This window comes from Sinohyriopsis cumingii, unplaced genomic scaffold, assembly GCF_028554795.1.
Source record: "Sinohyriopsis cumingii isolate HCF-2022 unplaced genomic scaffold, ASM2855479v2 utg000066l, whole genome shotgun sequence".
NCBI lineage: Eukaryota > Metazoa > Mollusca > Bivalvia > Unionida > Unionidae > Sinohyriopsis > Sinohyriopsis cumingii.
In genome coordinates this window covers 91,614-99,814 of record NW_028315866.1, presented here as the reverse complement: position 1 = coordinate 99,814, position 8,201 = coordinate 91,614, and the positions used below count along the sequence as shown (strand labels likewise).

At 34.5% G+C, this 8,201-nt stretch overlaps 2 non-coding genes across 2 annotated transcripts; both read left to right on the top strand.

Annotated features, from left to right (window-relative positions):
• The first annotated feature begins 520 nt into the window (after window positions 1-520).
• Trnal-cag (transfer RNA leucine (anticodon CAG)) lies at window positions 521-604 on the top strand. Its single transcript has one exon. It is a non-coding gene; the product is annotated as a tRNA-Leu (tRNA).
• A 6,779-nt stretch (window positions 605-7,383) lies between these two features.
• Window positions 7,384-7,467, top strand: Trnal-cag (transfer RNA leucine (anticodon CAG)). Its single transcript has one exon. It is a non-coding gene; the product is annotated as a tRNA-Leu (tRNA).
• The last annotated feature ends 734 nt before the right edge of the window (window positions 7,468-8,201 follow it).

The following is an 8,201-nucleotide window of genomic DNA, read 5'->3' as shown; positions in this document are numbered from 1 at the left end:
TCTCTCTCTCTCTCTCTCTCTATGGATGTATGCATACATAATATAACATTGTTCAATAACGCTTACCTGTTACATTGGAGGTTTTCACTGTTCCTTCATATTTCAATTGTTCTCTATTACTTAACATTTGCATTTGTCTCTATCATTTAATGTATCCTTTCCACTGTATTTCTAAGAGATAAGGTGCAGAAAACTAATGGATAGATCAGGATGGACAAGCGGTCTAAGATGATGCATTCAAATTACAGTAGAATCCCTCCCTCATCGACTTCTCTGCAAGGAAAACATTAATAACTTTGTAGTTAATGTTATCATTATTAGAGGAACAATATACAAGTACAAAGATAAAAATATAGATGATGGGAGATTATCCTGTGCTGTTACAAAATCTTTGTTGTTACAAAATCTTACTATTTATTCAATTAGTCGATGATTCTAGGCCTCAACGAGTCCTATTCAGTATGCTGACCTATACGCCCTTCAGTCTCTCTATGTGCACTCGGATCTTTGCAATGCATATGTCAGGATGGCCGAGCGGTCTAAGGCGCTGCGTTCAGGTCGCAGTCGGGTCTTCCCGGCGTGGGTTCGAATCCCACTTCTGACAAACTGTTCTTTTGTCATAGAGCAGTATCTTTTATGACTCTAAAATAGAGACTTCCGGTTATGACATCAGAAGGAAAACACGTTTGATGATCGCTCCGTGAATTTTCAAGTTTTTTTCCTTTAATAGACATTTTTGCTGTTTTAATTTGTTACAGGTACGTTGATAAGATTTGTTTGATCGCATTCATATATAAGTGAGATATATTTTGAGTGTGTGGATAACTTTATCCACCACACAAAAAATTTTTTTCTGTGACAATGAATACAAAGCCTGGTCGTGCTGCACGTGCAGCACAAGGAGCTGACTCACACTCTAATGACACCAGTGGAATAGCTAACAATAAGAATGGCATGTCGAGTAACATCGATAGACAGACAGGAGCTTCTCGTCGTTTTGGGAAAGAATGTACCGTGGTGATTGATGTAAAGGATGTGAAGAAAATAAAGGCAAGTGATATTGTTAGAAGTGTAGAAGAATTAACCGGAGATATGTCGGTCTATGCAGTTGTGCCCAAAGGTGCAAATTTGTATGAGGTCACACTACCGAGTAAGGAAGTAGCATATAATACCTTGTGTGGAATTGATATTGGAAGTGAACACTTTGATTGTACTCTTTTATATTCAGACACTATTATTGTGTCAATTCTTCATTTACCAGCATACATCACAGATGATGATATAAGTATGAAGCTCGGTGAATACGGAGTAGAACTTCTTTCTCCCATTCAACGCAGATATTATCCTGGAACTAGTGTGGCTGATGGGACTCGTTATGTCAAATGTAAATTTCCACAGCAGGTAAAATCCTTGCCTTACAGTCTGAAATTTCAGACTGTCAATGGTCAACAATACTTTAGAGTATTACACAATAATCAAGTTAAGGTATGTTCTAGATGTCTTGATCCGGGACATGTTATAAAAGACTGCCCTGATTTTGTATGCTACAAGTGTGGGGAGCAAGGCCATGTAGCAAAAAATTGCACAAGGCAAAGATGTGAAAGTTGTGGAAGTTTTCCTCTTATGTGTACATGCAGGATATGCGACAAATGCCACAAAGAGGCGCAAACATGTATGTGTTACAGAGAGGCCATTACAGGCATTCATTCGCAAGTTGATGATGATATGAGGGAAGACATATTGGAGTTACAGAGTGACGAAGATGATAAAGAAGAAATTGAGAATGCAAAAAAAGATAATGAGAGTGGAGAAAGTGGGGAAGAAAAAGAAAGAATTGGAGTTGATATGACCAATGTAGAAATAGAATCTGAGGAAGTAAACAACAATCATACAATTGGAGATGGATCGGGGACAGATTCAGATGATGACAGGAAGATGGCTGCAGACGTTGTTGAAAGATCAAACGAATCACGTACATGTCAAGAAAACGGTACTAATATCGAAAATTTCAAAGTAGTACAAAGGAGAAGGAGAAGGTTTAATCCAGTACCTAATATGAAGATGAATAGCATGCGACGAACACCTATGAAGAAATGATCAAACACTCAACATTTTTTAATACTTTCAATACACTCATCATAATCATGGCTTTAAATATTGTATCTCTAAATGTAAATGGCTTGCGTAATTTGAATAAACTAAAGTCTGTTTTAGAAATATTTAAAGAGAAAAGAGGCCATATTTTATTATTGCAAGAAACCTTTTGGGATGATGAGTTTGTTGAAAGTATTAGAGAAAATGAGATTTGGACTGGTGACATATTTTATAGTAATGCTGACATTAGGAGGGCAGGTGTTGCTGTTTTAGTAGTGAGAGAATTGAGAAATCAGGTGACACAAGAAATGATTGAAAAGGGTAGGATTTTACATCTTAAAATAGCTATGGATGATAAAGTGATTGATTTAATCAATATTTATGCTCCAAATGTTGTGAAGGAAAAGTTTAACTTTTTCATGAAGCTAAATACATATTTACATAACAGTACTAGTGATAGCACTATCCTGGCTGGTGATTTTAATACAACTTTAGCAGGTATTGATCGACATAACAAAGCCTTACATATTGATGATGTAGCAATGCGTGAACTTTATAAAATTATTCATGATAGGAATATTACCGATTTATGGAGATCACGAAATCCTAGTACTCGTAGTTTCTCCAGAAAACAAGTTGTACTAGGCGAAATGAAGCAGAGTAGAATAGATTATTTTTTGATTTCCTCAAAATTGCACTCCAATGTGCAAAATATTTATTATGCAGATACATCCTTTAGTGATCATTCTTTTGTATACCTTAAACTAAATACCTGCAAAGTGGAAACAGGGCCCGGATTATGGATATTAAATAACAATGTTCTTTTTGAGGAAAAATATGTACAAAGAGTGAAATCAATTCTTACCGAGGGAAAAACTGACGAAATGTATTTCAGTGAACCACTCATTTGGTGGGATAATGTAAAATACAAAATTAAAAAATTTTCCCAAGTATACTGTACAAGAAGAAATAAGGAAAGATTACAAGAATACTTTACATTGCAAAATAAATTAAAATCATTTTCAGAAAAAGTCGCAAATAAAGAACCATATGACATTAACAAATATGAAGAACTAAAACATCAGCTAAGTGACTATGAAACTGATTTTTGTCGGGGGTGCTATATTGAGATCTAAGGCCAAATGGGCAATTGAAAGCGATAGAAATACTAAATATTTTCTAAATCTTGAGAAATATCGACACAACAAAAATGTAATCAATGAATTGATTGATGATGATGGTGTAATTATTTCAAATACAAGCGGAATCTTAGATGAAATACATCAGTTTTATAGTCATTTATATTCTTCGGTAACTGTTGATGATAATTGTACTGATTCACTTTTAAATTTTGTAAACTGTTCTGTATCTGATGAGGATAAAGATATGTGTGATGCCATAATAACAGTTGATGAAATACATACAGCTATAAAAGGGATGGCTAAAAATAAAAGCCCCGGCCCGGACGGATTGACAGTAGAGTGGTATTGTAAATTTTATGATTGTATATATGATATTCTGTTGCACATCTTTCAGAGTGTTAAGAATGACAATATTATGTCGAGATCAATGAGATTTGGGGTTATATCACTTATTTATAAAAATAAGGGGGATAATAGAAGATTGCAAAATTGGCGTCCTATCAGTTTACTTAATGTAGATTATAAAATTTTGGCAAGGATTTTGTCTACACGTTTAAAAATGGTATTACCCAAAATTATTTCTCAAACTCAGACATGTTGTATAGTTGGGAGAGATATTGCTGATACTATAGTCACTGTAAGAGATATTATAGATATGGTTGAGAGAGACAATCTTGAGGGATATATCTTAAAAATTGATCAAGAAAAAGCGTTTGACAGAGTTTGCCACTCATATTTGATTTCTGTGTTACGAAAGTTCGGTTTTGGTGACAATTTTATTCAGTGGATAAAGATATTTTATAATGAAATTAAAAGTAGTGTTAAATGCAATGGTCATCTAACGAAACCCTTTTTAATTAAAAATTCAGTCAGACAAGGTTGTCCTATATCAGCAATGTTATATGTATTAGCAGCAGAACCCTTAGGACTCGCTATCAAAGCAAATCCCACTATCAAAGGTATTCCACTCCCACTGTCTAGTAATACAAGTAAAGTTTTTCAACATGCAGATGATACAACCTTGACATTAGCGGACACACAATCCATTAATCAATCTTTTAATGTACTTGACTTGTATTGTAAAGGATCTGGTGCAAAGGTGAACAAGGAAAAGACAGAACTTCTGTGTATTGGATCTGGTAAACTTACTGATGATTATTGCAAACAATTACAAATTCAAATGTGTGATCAAGTCATCTTAATTTTGGGAGCTTATGTGGGAAAATGTGCAAAGTTATGTGAGCAACTGAACTGGAATGATAGATTGTCTAAAATTAAAAACTTATTGCAACTGTGGTCACAGAGATATTTGACAATACAAGGAAAAGTAACAGTTGTTAATAACTTATTAGTTTCTAGAGTATTGTACATAGTGTCAGTTCAGCCTCTTCCTGATATGATTGCTGATGAATTGAAGCAATTATTTCTCAGATTTATCTGGTCAGGAAAGTCCCATTTGGTTCACTATTATACAATAATTGGTGATAAGCGAAATGGCGGACTACAGTTAACTGATATAAAGATGAAAATGTATGCATTCAGACTAAAATTTTTAAAAAGATACTTTGATGTGAATTGCCATGCTATGTGGAAAAATACCTTTGATCACTTTTTATCTACTGTCCTGAACATGAGGTTGACCAAAGAGTTGTTTCTCATGTCTTTAAATAAGCAACAATTGAATACCCTACCTATATTTTACAGAGGAATGTTTCATGCATGGGAAAAACTTAGAAATAATATCGATACAAATATTGATGTGAGGAATGTTTTTGAACAACCTCTCTTTTTAAATCCTAATATTACATGTGCTGGTAAAACGTTGTTTTTCGCAGAATTTATAGAAGCAGGAATTGTTCGTGTTCAGGATATTACATATGAATTTGTACCTGGAATACTACCTTATAGAGCTATTCCAGAAATGATATACAAATCAAATTCTGAGATCAAAACAGATAAGATAAAAAAAGACTATAATTGCATAATAGAAAGTATACCATTAGGCTGGAGAAATATTGTTGCAACAGAGTCAAAACCCACTGTAACCAATGGGAGAAATAATATGTTTCTCAGAGTTGATACAAAATTATATGACCTCTGTTTATGTACAACACAACTATTTTACAAGCTTTTATGTACGTTGATTTTTCAAGAACCAGCTTCTGTTTCCTTTTGGAGTAAGATATTTAGTTTGGAAAAGCATAAATACTGGAAATTGATACACCTACCTTTCAAGACCCCAGATTGTATAGATTTGGATTATAGAATAATGCACAATCGAATATTTACAAAAGAGAGACTAAAATACTATGGCAAAATTGATAATGACTCATGTCCAGTGTGCCAGTTGGAAACAGAGGATTTATTTCACATGTTTTTGAAATGTCCTGAATTAAGCTCTTTTAAGAATTATATTGTATATATAGTTGAGATTCTTTTTAAAAATTGTAGAGTTGGTGTTCTCAATAGCACTTCTCTTGAACAAATGCTCATGATAGGATATAACAAAGAAACAAAATCAGTAAATAGTTATTTTTTGAACTACATTCTGAGCATTGCTCGATTGTGCATTTACAAAAGAAGAAACATTATGTCTTTATTAGGGAAACAAATAGACATCGAAAGATTGTTCCAATATTTGACTAGAAAATATATATTATATGCGTATCAACATTACAAAGACAAAAATCAGACTTTGATTACGAAGTATTTTGTAAAAGATAATCCTTTAATGAGAATAGAAGAGGATAAAGTGTTTATTACATTGTAGAATCATTGTTTTGTACTATAACATTACACAATAAAATTTTAGAATCATTGTTCTGTAATATAGCTTAACAAAATACTATTGTAGAATCATTGTTTTGTAATATAGCATTACAAAATACTATTGTAGAACCATTATTTTGTAATATAGCATTACAAACTACTATGTACATACTGACTGTATATTTTTAACTTTTATACTGTACAAAGCGTTTTTGAATAAAGAAAGAAAAAAAAAAAAAAAGGCGATGCGTTCAGGTCGCAGTCGGGTCTTCCCGGCGTGGGTTCGAATCCCACTTCTGACAAACTGTTCTTTTGTCATAGAGCAGTATCTCTTATGACTCTAAAATAGAAAACATCAATCTTACAGCGTTCATGTATGCTGGCATATAACAGCTGTTTTAGTTAAATATGCTTTTCTGGCCCTTCAAATGTATTAACTTGTTATCCTCTCTCTCTCTCTCTCTCTCTCTCTCTCTCTCTCTCTCTCTCTCTCACACACACACACACACACACACACACATATAGACACACACACACATACAAATCTCACGGATATCTACAGACGGGAAAGCGATACTACCTGCATGAGTGTTTCACTCACATTCATTCGAGTCCCAAAAAGGTTACCTTTTTATTCTTTATGCTCAAACAGTTATAATAAGCACAAGGTATTATCGAGAGGAGAAGTTTATCTCTTGTATGTTAATGAGAAATTGTCATTTTTATATAAGTACCCGCTGGCGCTATATTCCCGCGATTCACAAACAAGATGCCCATCTATCCACTGCCTGTCTAATTATATACGTCCACCTACCCTTCCCCCCCCCCACACACACACACACACCATCTCTCTCTCTCTCTCTCTCTCTCTCTCTCTCTATGGATGTATGCATACATAATATAACATTGTTCAATAACGCTTACCTGTTACATTGGAGGTTTTCACTGTTCCTTCATATTTCAATTGTTCTCTATTACTTAACATTTGCATTTGTCTCTATCATTTAATGTATCCTTTCCACTGTATTTCTAAGAGATAAGGTGCAGAAAACTAATGGATAGATCAGGATGGACAAGCGGTCTAAGATGATGCATTCAAATTACAGTAGAATCCCTCCCTCATCGACTTCTCTGCAAGGAAAACATTAATAACTTTGTAGTTAATGTTATCATTATTAGAGGCACAATATACAAGTACAAAGATAAAAATATAGATGATGGGAGATTATCCTGTGCTGTTACAAAATCTTTGTTGTTACAAAATCTTACTATTTATTCAATTAGTCGATGATTCTAGGCCTCAACGAGTCCTATTCAGTATGCTGACCTATACGCCCTTCAGTCTCTCTATGTGCACTCGGATCTTTGCAATGCATATGTCAGGATGGCCGAGCGGTCTAAGGCGCTGCGTTCAGGTCGCAGTCGGGTCTTCCCGGCGTGGGTTCGAATCCCACTTCTGACAAACTGTTCTTTTGTCATAGAGCAGTATCTTTTATGACTCTAAAATAGAGACTTCCGGTTATGACATCAGAAGGAAAACACGTTTGATGATCGCTCCGTGAATTTTCAAGTTTTTTTCCTTTAATAGACATTTTTGCTGTTTTAATTTGTTACAGGTACGTTGATAAGATTTGTTTGATCGCATTCATATATAAGTGAGATATATTTTGAGTGTGTGGATAACTTTATCCACCACACAAAAAATTTTTTTCTGTGACAATGAATACAAAGCCTGGTCGTGCTGCACGTGCAGCACAAGGAGCTGACTCACACTCTAATGACACCAGTGGAATAGCTAACAATAAGAATGGCATGTCGAGTAACATCGATAGACAGACAGGAGCTTCTCGTCGTTTTGGGAAAGAATGTACCGTGGTGATTGATGTAAAGGATGTGAAGAAAATAAAGGCAAGTGATATTGTTAGAAGTGTAGAAGAATTAACCGGAGATATGTCGGTCTATGCAGTTGTGCCCAAAGGTGCAAATTTGTATGAGGTCACACTACCGAGTAAGGAAGTAGCATATAATACCTTGTGTGGAATTGATATTGGAAGTGAACACTTTGATTGTACTCTTTTATATTCAGACACTATTATTGTGTCAATTCTTCATTTACCAGCATACATCACAGATGATGATATAAGTATGAAGCTCGGTGAATACGGAGTAGAACTTCTTTCTCCCATTCAACGCAGA